The 11,904-nt window shown below is 42.5% G+C and overlaps 1 long non-coding RNA gene across 1 annotated transcript; it reads left to right on the top strand.

Annotated features, from left to right (window-relative positions):
* The first annotated feature begins 525 nt into the window (after positions 1-525).
* On the top strand, positions 526-1,862 carry LOC139022994 (uncharacterized). The gene is made up of 3 exons (XR_011474051.1): positions 526-616; positions 893-1,003; positions 1,097-1,862. It is a non-coding gene; the product is annotated as an uncharacterized lncRNA (long non-coding RNA).
* Positions 1,863-11,904: the final 10,042 nt, after the last annotated feature.

Below are 11,904 nucleotides of genomic sequence, written 5' to 3'. Positions count from 1 at the left end.
CATATGAGCTCTTATTGTGAGCACACAGGACGGTGGCATCTTTCTAAGGTTTTTTTTATTTTCCCAGCAATCAGTACAAACCAGTCATCGTTATAAGGCATCGCCCTCTTTTGCCACCCCCAGCACCAGGTGTGGCCACTAGCCTATATGAAGGCCCAAAATTGTGTGTTCCTTTCTGCTCTGACAATGGCATGCCCATTCGTGCGAGATGTGGTGGATGAAGAAGCACTTGTGCTGAGGAGAGCCTTCAGGCGGAAAGGGTCTTCAGGGACCGGTTGGACCCACTGGCCTTCCCTGATGACCATCTATATGAAAGATACAGGTTTTCTGCAGATGGCATCAGGTATCTATGCAGACTACTGGGTCCAGGATTAAGCACCGCACTGCACGGAGCCATGCACTGAGTGTGGAGCAAATGGTTTGTGTGGCCTTGCGCTTTTTTGCTAGTGGAGCCTTCCTGTACTCAGTGGGGATGCAGAACAGCTGAACAAGGCCACAATTTGCCGCACAATAAGGAGTGTGTGTCTGGCTATCAAAGCATTAGCAGATGTCTTCATCTCCTTCCCTGGCCACAGAAGACTCTGTGACATCAAAGAGGAGTTCTATAGGATTGCAGGTAAGAGGATCTACAAATTACAGGACAACTGTTAACACATAGTAGGATACTCATTACTTTGTGTGACAGGTTCCCCAATGTCATTGGTGCAGTGGACTGCACACCATAAGGATAAAAGCCCCTCAGGTGCCCATGAGGCCGATTTTGTGAATAGGAAATCCTTTCACAGCATTAATGTTCAGGTGAACATAACTTTTTGTATTGTCCATTGACGAACAGCTGCATTGCCAGTGATGTGCATTGATTGGTGTAATATTCCTCATCTTCTGATTTCAGATGGTCTGCAATGCTGATGTGTGATCAGCAATGTTGTGGCAAAATGGCCTGGCTCAGTCCATGACTCCAGAATCTTTCGGGCCTCTGAAATCTATCAGTGCCTATCACAAGGTAAGCCACACAACCCCTATTTATAACCATCATGGCTGTGTCAAGAATATCACTGTGTTTATGAGTGTATATGATGAGATTTTGTGTTGACAGGTGAATTCTCTGGTGTGTTGCTGGAGACAGGGGTATGGCTGCCAGCCTTTTCTCCTGACACCTTTCACAGACCCCAGGAAGCACAGCAGGCCTACAACCATGCCCATGCCAGGACCAGGGCCAGAGTTGAAATGACCTTTGGCTCTCTGAAGGCGGCTTTCACTGCCTTCACAAATTAAGGGTCAGCCCTGTTAGGGTATGTGATATTACTGTGGCTTGTGCTGTCCTCCACAATGTGGCCTGCCTGAGGAAGGAGAGGGCCCCAGAGTGCCACCAGCCATGGACTGGGACAATCCGGCAATCTTCCCTGATGACGACAGTGGTCGGCTGCTGAGGGACCAATATGTGTTGAATTATTTTAGTTAGTATGTGTGCTTTCAATTTTGGTTAAATATGTCCTGCGGTGGCAGAGGATTTGGGTTTTTTGGGTTCGTTTTTTGACGAATTTGGCCTCTTATGATGTTTGTGCGGTATACTGTGTGTAATACAAGGCTGCAGGGAGGCTACTGCATCCATTCATTTGTCTGTTCAGTTGATGTGTATGGATTTGTCCTGCATTTATTTTAGTGTGCAGACATGCAGGGTTGTTTATATACAGACCTTTGAATGTGTATGTATCATTTTGTATAATATGCTTGGATTCTGTGCTTTCCATCTTGTAGAGTCACTGTGACTTCAGTTTCGAAAGGAGCTGATGGTTTACCTGCTTTGTTTTGTCCTTATTCAATAAAGGAACATAATGTTACACATTGTGTTTTTATATTCATATGGAATGTGTATTTGTTATATAGACAGAGTACTAGGGCCACACTGAAGAAAAAGGATAAAGTCATAAATTTATGAGGCTGGTTCTTTCTGCAGAAAAGCTACATATTGTTTTCACAGTTTTGATACTTATGACAATGTGATACTTAATATTCTGGCACATCAGCATGTTTTGTTTATGAAACCATACTGAAGTACAATTTCACGAAATGCCCCACATCTGTCATTTTAACAACTGTCCTCCTTTAAAACAACTGGTTACAATATTATGACTTGTGTTTTTTTCCCCTCTGTGGCCTATATTCTATCATTTTATATATAGCCTTATAGTCTATGGGAAACTGTAAATTATCTAATGTAGCAACATCATCTAAAAATCATTTTTTATCCAAAATCATTGAAATTAATGATCACAAACGTTTAAATAATAACGTGGGTCTAGTTATATGTGATAACAATGTATAGTGAGCAGTGAAATAATATTGGTTTCCATTTGTGGTGACTGCTGACTGACATTAGGGATGAGATTAAATAGATCCTGGAATTTAGCCTGGTCTGGAGCAGGCTAGCTCCACAGAATAAATCTCCATGGTAATTTTACCATAACATATCCTCTGCCCCCTATCCATCTTTAGTGCACCGGATTACGGATCAATTGAGCCAGGATCACCAAGATATCCTGGCTTAACCTTATCCTAGTTTTGTGCAACAGGCCCAGGTCAGAGGGCAGGCATATGCACATTTGTTGATAGTGTTTGCTAGTTAGCAAGTTATTAGCCCAGTTATAGATAGCATAGGTCAGCTATTGCTCTCTACAAGAGCAAATGTGTAGGCTACATTTCAAGCTTTTCTTTGAAGACAGTCAGGTAAAAAGCTTATGTCTTAATTAAAGAGGCAGTGTTATATTTTGAGACAGGCATGAATATGCAAATAAGCCAATAGGCAGAGGGGTGCCTACATTGTCTAATTCCTGTATGGTAGTAATAATAATAAGTGGCAGGTAGCCTAGGGGTTAGAGAGTTGGACTTGTAACCGAAAGGTTGCAAGATATAATTTCACGCTTGTCTGAATGAATGGACCAAGGCGCAGCGTACTTAAAGTTCCACATGTTTAATAAATATGAAACTCACCAAAAACAATACAGACGAAAACAAAACATTCTGGGCTGCTCACAGGCAGCTACACAAAAACAAGATCCCACAAACAACAGGTGGGAAAAGGCTGCCTAAATATGATCCCCAATCAGAGACAACGATAGACAGCTGCCTCTGATTGGGAACCATACCAGGCCAACAAAGAAATAGAAAACATAGATTGCCCACCCTAGTCATACCCTGACCTAACCAAATAGAGAATTAAAATGATCTCTAAGTTCAGGGCGTGACAATAGTCCCCAAGATGACAAGGTACAAATCTGTCATTCTGCCCCTGAACAAGGCATTTATTAACCCACTGTTCCTAGGCCGTCATTGAAAATAAGAATTTGTTCTTAACTGACTTGCCTAGTTAAATAAAGGAAATAAATATATACTTTTGGTTTATGTAAAGTGGTTTCTTGCATCATAAAACACAATGCAATTTACAGTCACCTATTTGGCCCGTGGTGTTACAGACCAAGTAAAAAATCATTAATTCATGTCAAGCCCTTCATAATGTAAAAACGGTTTTAAAAGTCTCATGCATTGTAGGCCTGCATTGAACACCACATATAGGCTACTGTAGGCTACATCATAGAAATCAAAAGCTATTTCTATGTGAAAATGTTATGGGTTTTGCTCCCTGTTTTTTTTGTTAGGCCTATATTATGCTCAAATAGTAGCCAATAGGCTATTGTGGCTGTCTAAAACTGTAAGGGTACAGCCTCAGTGTTCACTGTAAACAAGCGCCGGAAGTGGCGACTACAGCACATTGAGCTTGTGGATGGACAGGTCAGTAACTCAAATATGAAACAATATTTAGTAAAACATGGAATTTGTAGAATTTTGACTTTATGCCCCCTTCCCCCCATGTTTTAGACACGAGGCGTGACATGCAGAACATCAGGCTCACCCCACGAGAAGCAGTGCAGCAAGGATATCTGCTGGAAGTGACGTACTCTCTCACTCTGGGGATAAGAAATAATTTAAACATCATATAAAAGATATAAATTCCCACTGATGAAATGCAATGTGAATTGTGTTGTACTACTGAATGAGAAGATGCACTCCGACCAGCCTTTGTAATTGAACTTAGGTTAACTACATTACTGTAGTTGGCTGCTTGGAGCAAAACTTAAATGTAATATAACCTATTCTAGGAGCCCATTGTTTGTGTATGATCTTTATTCGTTGTTAACTTGTTTTTCAACAATGTCAGGGATGACTGTAAGACACACGGGGCAAGAAATCATTTGAACATCACATATATAAATTCCCACTGTGCCCATGATGAAGTTAATTACATTACTTTAGTTGGCTGCTTTGAGCAAAGCTTCTATGTAATATAACCTATTCTGGGAGCCTGTGTGTATGAACTATGTGGAATATTTTTGGATGAGCAATATGAGTCTGCCAGAGGTCGTCACGCTGGATGGGGTTGGTGATGGAGGCTTTGGTGGTCTACACAACTAAGAATCAGGTGTCCCTTCCAGTGATGTGGCGCTGACCTTGGACCTGGTTCCAGTAAGAATGGTCTTCACAGTATGACCCTCCCTCCTTGATATAGAAATCCTTTGACTTCACTGCCTCTTCAGTGGTAAGGTCCCTTGCACCATAGGGACACTTGACCTCTACCACTACTGTGGTGCCCAGCAGACGATCCGGTGAGGCACCCAGGATCCCAGACCCTGGGAGCCAAAAGCCCTGACTCCTGCACATCCATCCCTGTAGCCATTTTGAATGCCTTGATGCCCTCCTCTTCATTATCTGTGCCCCACTTTACAGATCTGAGGACCCTTTTTAGCAGCGACGGAGTAACGGACTTGGCCCTAACCACTGCTCCATAATTGTTGGCCGTCAACCTCCCTCTCCTCATGGTGTGCCAGTTGGTGTTGGTGAGCTTTCCAACTGTTGCCTGCCGTATAGCCTCCTGCTGTTCCACCGACAGCACCATGCCAGCCAGAAATGCCTGTATGCCCCAGGTGCCCGGGTACGGGTCCTCCACTGACTGCAACTGGTTGGGCCCGGCTGGCTCCCTGCACTCGCATGCTATATCCGTACCGCTGATATTGTGAACCGCCAAAATAGGCTGCATGGCTGCACTTATGAGCTCCACGGAGGCCTTCACATGTGTTAGAGAGAATCCCCTGGTCCCCTATAGAGACCTGGCTAGAGGAAGGATGTTACGTGCCACATGCCTTTCGATGCATGACTTTAAACACCTTGAAATGCATTTGTTGTAAGAAATGTGATACATAAATTAAGTTTGATTTGATTGATGCCATTACAGATGTAGAATATTTAATACACTGGATATCTAAACAAAGGCTGGATATCTAAACAAAGTCAATTCTGAATGTCAACAGGTTTTTAGATTAATTCTCATCGATGACAACATTCCAGAACTGAGTTATCACTCATTATAAACTAGGTAGTTCGAGCCCTGAGTGCTGATTGGCTGACAGCCATGGTATATCAGACCGTATACCGCGGGTATGATGAAACGTTTATTTTTACTGCTCTAATTACATTGGCAACCAGTTTATAATAGCAATAAGGCACCTTGGGAGTTTGTGGTATATTGCCAATATCCCACTTAGCAGTGGTATATTGGCCATACGACACCACCTTGGGCCTTATTGCTTAATCGAAGTCTGGTATCTGGGGTAATCTGCTTAATGATTATATAATTGATTAAGTGTCTCTTTCCTTGTAGAATGTGGACAGCTGTATATAACACATTGTTTTGCTAAGATGCTGAAACTTAGCTATTAAGTTACACTCACCGACACAGTATAAACTTTAACCCTCATGCTGGCCCTGACCAAACCACTATAGCTCCACTTTTACACACGGCCAGACTTAATGTGGTCGTCTCCCCCTTTTAATGTTCTTATGCTCATCCTTGAAAAATGCCATAAGATCTGAAATAGACACCAAAGTCGACATACAGTACAAAGAATTATCTAGGCTAAGTAATACAAAATTATTTTTTGATCTACTGCTCTAACTAGCTAGCTAAAGTGTAGTCCGTGGCTAGCGAAGACAGAGAACGGGTACGGAAGAAGTTCAACACTATTCAATTCATTTCAATACAGGGCATGGATTCGTCATGGATTGGGCACGTTTCTGCTCGCGCAGGTAAACGGTTCTGTAGCTGAACGGTTCTGTAGCTGACCGTGTCAACGAGAGATGACGTGCAGGCAGGAAGGAGCCTTGTAGTCTTCTTTGTTCCTAATTAGCATTTTGAATTTTGGAGAGTAGATCTAGGGGAATATATTGATAAAACCACGTTGTCCAAAAGATAATTACACGTGTATCAAAACGTCACGCCAAGGTAAGCCTGTTGTGGTGGCCTTATTACGGCAACACCGGCGGTCACGAGTCACGAAGGTAGTCAAATTTCTCAGGGTAATTAGGCTTCTCCAAGCTCTGATGCAGCTCATGGTCATTAGTAGCCTACCAAACTTGCTAACTGCCTGGCACTCAATTGTCCCTCTAATCACTCTGATATCAATGCAAATAGTTTCAAACACTTCAAGAGAGCCCATGAGGTCATGTTGCGCAATGTTCCTATAGGCTATGCAATTGTGTGAGAAAACAGTGATGGCCTCAAAATCAAATCAAATCAAATTGTATTTGTCACATACACATGGTTAGCAGATGTTAATGCGAGTGTAGCAAAATGCTTGTGCTTCTAGTTCCGACAATGCAGTAATAACCAACGGGATATCTAACCTAACAATTCCACAACTACTACCTTATAACACACAAGTGTAAAGGGATAAAGAATATGTACATAAAGATATATGAATGAGTGATGGTACAGAACGGCATAGGCAAGATGCAGTAGATGGTATAGAGTACAGTATATACATATGAGATGAGTAATGTAGGGTATATAAACATAAAGTGGCATAGTTTAAAGTGGCTAGTGATACATGTATTACATAAAGATGGCAAGATGCAGTAGATGATATAGAGTACAGTATATACATATACATATGAGATGAGTAATGTAGGGTATGTAAACATTATATTAAGTGGCATTGTTTAAAGTGGCAAGTGATACATTTTTACATACATTTCCATCAATTCCCATTATTAAAGTGGCTGGAGTTGAGTCAGTATGTTGGCAGCAGCCACTAAATGTTAGTGGTGGCTGTTTAACAGTCTGATGGCCTTGAGATAGAAGCTGTTTTTCAGTCTCTCGGTCCCTGCTTTGATGCACCTGTACTGACCTCGCCTTCTGGATGATAGCGGGGTGAACAGGCAGTGGCTCAGGTGGTTGTTGTCCTTGATGATCTTTATGGACTTCCTGTGACATCGGCGGGTGTAGGTGTCCTGGAGGACAGGTAGTTTGCACCCGGTGATGCGTTGTGCAGATCTCACTACCCTCTGGAGAGCCTTACGGTTGTGGGCGGAGCAGTTGCCGTACCAGGCGGTGATACAGRCCGACAGGATGCTCTCGATTGTGCATCTGTAGAAGTTTGTGAGTGCTTTTGGTGACAAGCCGAATTTCTTCAGCCTCCTGAGGTCTTCACAACGCTGTCTGTGTGGGTGGACCAATTCAGTTTGTCCGTGATGTGTACACCGAGGAACTTAAAACTTTCCACCTTCTCCACTACTGTCCCGTCGATGTGGATAGGGGGGTGCTTCCTCTGCTGTTTCCTGAAGTCCACAATCATCTCCTTTGTTTTGTTGACGTTGAGTGTGAGGTTATTTTCCTGACACCACACTCCGAGGGCCCTCACCTCCTCCCTGTAGGCCATCTCGTCGTTGTTCTACTACATAGGAAGATCCCATCAACTTTCTATAGGTTAGGCCTACTATATTTATTTCTCAACTTTCCTAATTTTTAGCACATTGCTTATCTTTACAACAGGAGTATAGCCAACCTGGCTGGCATGAAAAATCACTGGAAAAGCATTCTCCATCTGCTATTTAAGTGCATAGATGACATGTATTTTCCCCCCTGCCCCCGTTTCCAGACAGGTGCATGATAATGGTCCATTCTAAATCAAAACAAATTTCACACATATATTATTTAGTATTTGTAAAGACAAGATTAAATCAAGAATAGTCTGATGGGTGACAATATTAGCCTATCACTTGTGAAGGGGCAGCAGGTAGCCTAGTGGTTAGAGCATTGGGCCAGTAACCGAAAGGTTGCTAGATTGAATCGCCGAACTGACAAGATAAAAATCTGTCATTCTGCCCCTGAACAAAGCAGTTCCTAGGCCATCATTGTAAATAAGAATTTGGTTTTAATTGACTAGCCTGGTTAAATACAAATAAATAATATATTATCACTTGTGAATGATGCCCAGCATAAGAAACAGCCTTTTTAAAAATATTTTTTTCAAATCATAGTCACACACCTCATGTAGCCGAGCCCATAGGTCTATATGTTTTTATAAGGTTTGTATCACAACTAATGTGACCAAATAACTTATTAAAATTGAGCACATTAATCTGCTTTACAAGGGGTTTAGAGCCTAACTGGCATACATAAGCAGTGCAGCGCATGTTTCAAGTTTGGGGAAAATAATTTTCACCATAATAATGCACCTTCATAATAAAAGCATTACATGCATAATTGCATTTGCTGTCACTTTTGATAATGGTGTTTTCCCGCTTATAGCTTACTGCCATGTGCGCATTGCTGTACTTATGTGAAGTGTTCCAGACTATGTTTGGAATATTTATTTCTCGCACAGAATAGGTCGACTTTTGTACTATGGGGGATAGTAGATTGACATAGGCTAGTGCTTTTGCTGTTTGTTATGCCTACTCATCTTGTTGGCTGATGAAAAGTAAATGTGGACAGTTCTTCCAATATCTTCAATATGCACCTCGGAGTTGGATAAGGACACGCGCAGTTGTGTCCCGATATGTCTGTCTTCACTTGTAGCCTGTGAGAAAGACCCGATCATGATGGAGAGCATGCAGCACTCAGGGAGAAGGGCACAACAAAATAATGGATTTTTTTTAGGGTGCATTACAGCCACAAAGGGGATGCCGTCGTGAAATTCGAGGCATTATCAAGTGCTTGTCAAATTGTGAATGCGAGACTAATGACGTGTGTTCAGCCTGCACAAAAAAACAAAGCAGGGGGGCTCCTGGGTGGCGCAGTGGTCTAAGGCACTGCATCGCAGTGCTAGCTGTGCCACCAGAGATTCTGGGTTTGAGCCCAGGCTCTGTCGCAGCCGGCCGCGACCGGGAGGTCCATGGGGCGACGCACGATTGGCCCAGCGTCGTCCGGGTTAGGCCGGCAGGGATATCCATGTCTCATCGCGCACTAGCGACTCCTGTGGCGGGCCCGGAGCAGCGCATGCTGACCAGGTCGCCAGGTGTACAGTGTTTCCTCCGACACATTGGTGCGGCTGGCTTCCGGGTTGGATGTGCGTTGTGTTGGGTTAGGTTGGGTTGTTTCAGAGGACGCATGGCTGTACGGGAGTTGCAGCGATGAGACAAGACTGTAACTACTACCAATTGGAAACCATGAAATTGGGGAGAAAAAAGGGGTAATATTTTTTTTTTTTTAAAGCAGTCTTGCAAGCAACTTTTTGCATCCTTAAAATGTATTTTAAAAAATCTAAACATATAGCCCAACGTTTGTAGAACAACTAAAGTTACATTAATTAGTAACTCTAAATTAATCTAGATATAGGATTACCTATTTCTTTAACCGCTCAACACAGAATAGCCGCATGTGCGCACTCCCTCAAATAGTTTGTAGAATTTATTTTATTCAGCTTTGTTCAATTGTAATCTTCATACTATAAAGTAATATAAATAATGCCATGGAATTCTGAATGAACTAGCGTAGCCCACAGCCGTTTGGCATAGCCACATTAGGACAACTCAGAGTACCCGTAATTGCTGGACTATTAAGCGCACCTGAATATAAGCCGTACCCACTGAATTTAAAAAAAAATGTGTTTTGTACATAAATAAACCGCACACGTCTATAAGCCGCAAGTGCCTACCGGTACATTGAAACAAATGAACTTTACACAGCCTTTAAACGAAACACGGCTTGTAACAAAAATAAATAGGCTTTAACGAAACACGGCTTGTAACAAAAATTTAAAAAATAGCAGTAAACAGTAGCCTACCAAGAAAGTCAAACTTCATTGCGGTGGCGATTGTTTTGGCTTTCAGTCGGATCTGCACAGTTGAAACACCTCGGCCGTCTGCTCTCTGTGTGTTGACCCAGTCTTCAAGCTCATTTTCTAGTTCGGGCCATCTGCTTTTCTTCTCTGAAAGCTTTTGTTGTCTTTTTGCACTGAGTCAGTTCCTCACGCTGCTGTTTCCAACGTCTTATCATCGACTCATTAAGGCCAAGCTCCCGTGCAGCAGCTCTATTTCCCTTTCTAACAGCCAGATCGATCGTCTTCAACTTGAAAGCTGCATCATATGCATTTCTCCGTGTCTTTGCCATGATGAGGGTGACAAAATGACTACTGTAATCAGAATGATGGGAAGTTTGAGCGCGCTCGATTTACGTCACATTATGTGACGGTGCTCAGTTTTTTGGCGGCGTGAATCTTGTGAAAAAAATWATTCAAAAAATTAGCCGCGTCATTGTATAAACCGCGAGGTTCATAGCGTGGGAAAAAAGTAGCGGCGTATAGTCCGGAAATTACGGTATGCTATTCTGTTCTTCTGAAACAGACTACATTTTCTTCATATCATGCTTCTTTAGAGCTGTCCAAAATAAATCAATCATGGATTTATTGTAAAGGTGTAGGCTATATTACATGGATTTATTATACTGTAGATGTTCCAAAGGTCTGCTTCAGTGGCTTGTAGGCTGTGTGGAAGCCAGGAGATGCTAAATGTGTATGTTAACGGTCAATTACCTTGAGTTATTTGCTTGACAATCACTGGCTGACAATTTTGTGACCTCCACAGCCCAAGTCTGATGAAACCAAGTTTGAACTCTTTGGCCTGAATGCCAAGTGTCACGTCTGGAGGAAACCAGGCACCGCTCATCACCTGGCCAATACCATCCCTACGGTGAAGCATGGTGGTGGTAGCATCCTGCTGTGGGGATGTTTTTTAGGGGCAGGGAGACTTGTCAGGATCGAGGGAATGATGAACGGAGCAAAGTACAGAGAGATTCTTGAAAACCTGCTCCAGGTGCAGCGACGCTCCCCATCCAACCTGACAGAGCTCGAGAGGATCTGCAGAGAAGAATGGGAGAAACTCCCCAAATACAGGTGTGCCAAGCATGTGCGTCATACCCACGAAGACTCAAGGCTGTAATCGCTGCCAAAGGTGCTTCAACAAAGTACTGAGTAAAGGGTCTGAATACTTATGTAAATGTGATTACATTTATTTTTAATACATTTGCAAAAAAAAAAAAAAAAAAATGTTTTTGCTTTGTTATGTGGTATTGTGTGTAGATTGGGGGGGAAAACTAATTTGAATCAATGTTGGAATAAGGCTTTAACGTAACAAAATGTGGAAATAGTCAAGGGGTCTGAATACTTTCCAAATGCACTGTAAATGAAGATTGTTTCCAAAGGCCTGCATTAATGACATGGGTTTCTTGTAAAGGGAATTGTGAAAATCATATCAACTGCTTTTCTTTCAACTTCAATGTGGGAGAAAGGGTGTAATAATTGTTTTACGTACCAAATGACGTGGCCTATTGCATTGTTCATCGTCTACTCTTAATGTAGTCAAATGTATAATATATTTTATCTGTTGGGGGAGGTAGGTAGCAGCGGGCTGGTGGGAGGAGCGGCTCATTGTAAATGGCTGGAACGGAATCAAACCCATGGAAACAACGCTTCGTTCCCTTGATTCCATTCACAATGAGCCTGTCCTCCTACAGCTCCTCCCACCAGCATCTTCTGGTAGGTATAAAAAAAACAGGACATGAGAAGCTAAAGC

The sequence above is a fragment of the Salvelinus sp. IW2-2015 genome, linkage group LG25 (genome assembly GCF_002910315.2).
Source record: "Salvelinus sp. IW2-2015 linkage group LG25, ASM291031v2, whole genome shotgun sequence".
NCBI lineage: Eukaryota > Metazoa > Chordata > Actinopteri > Salmoniformes > Salmonidae > Salvelinus > Salvelinus sp. IW2-2015.
This window is presented reverse-complemented; position numbering and strand designations above follow the sequence as displayed.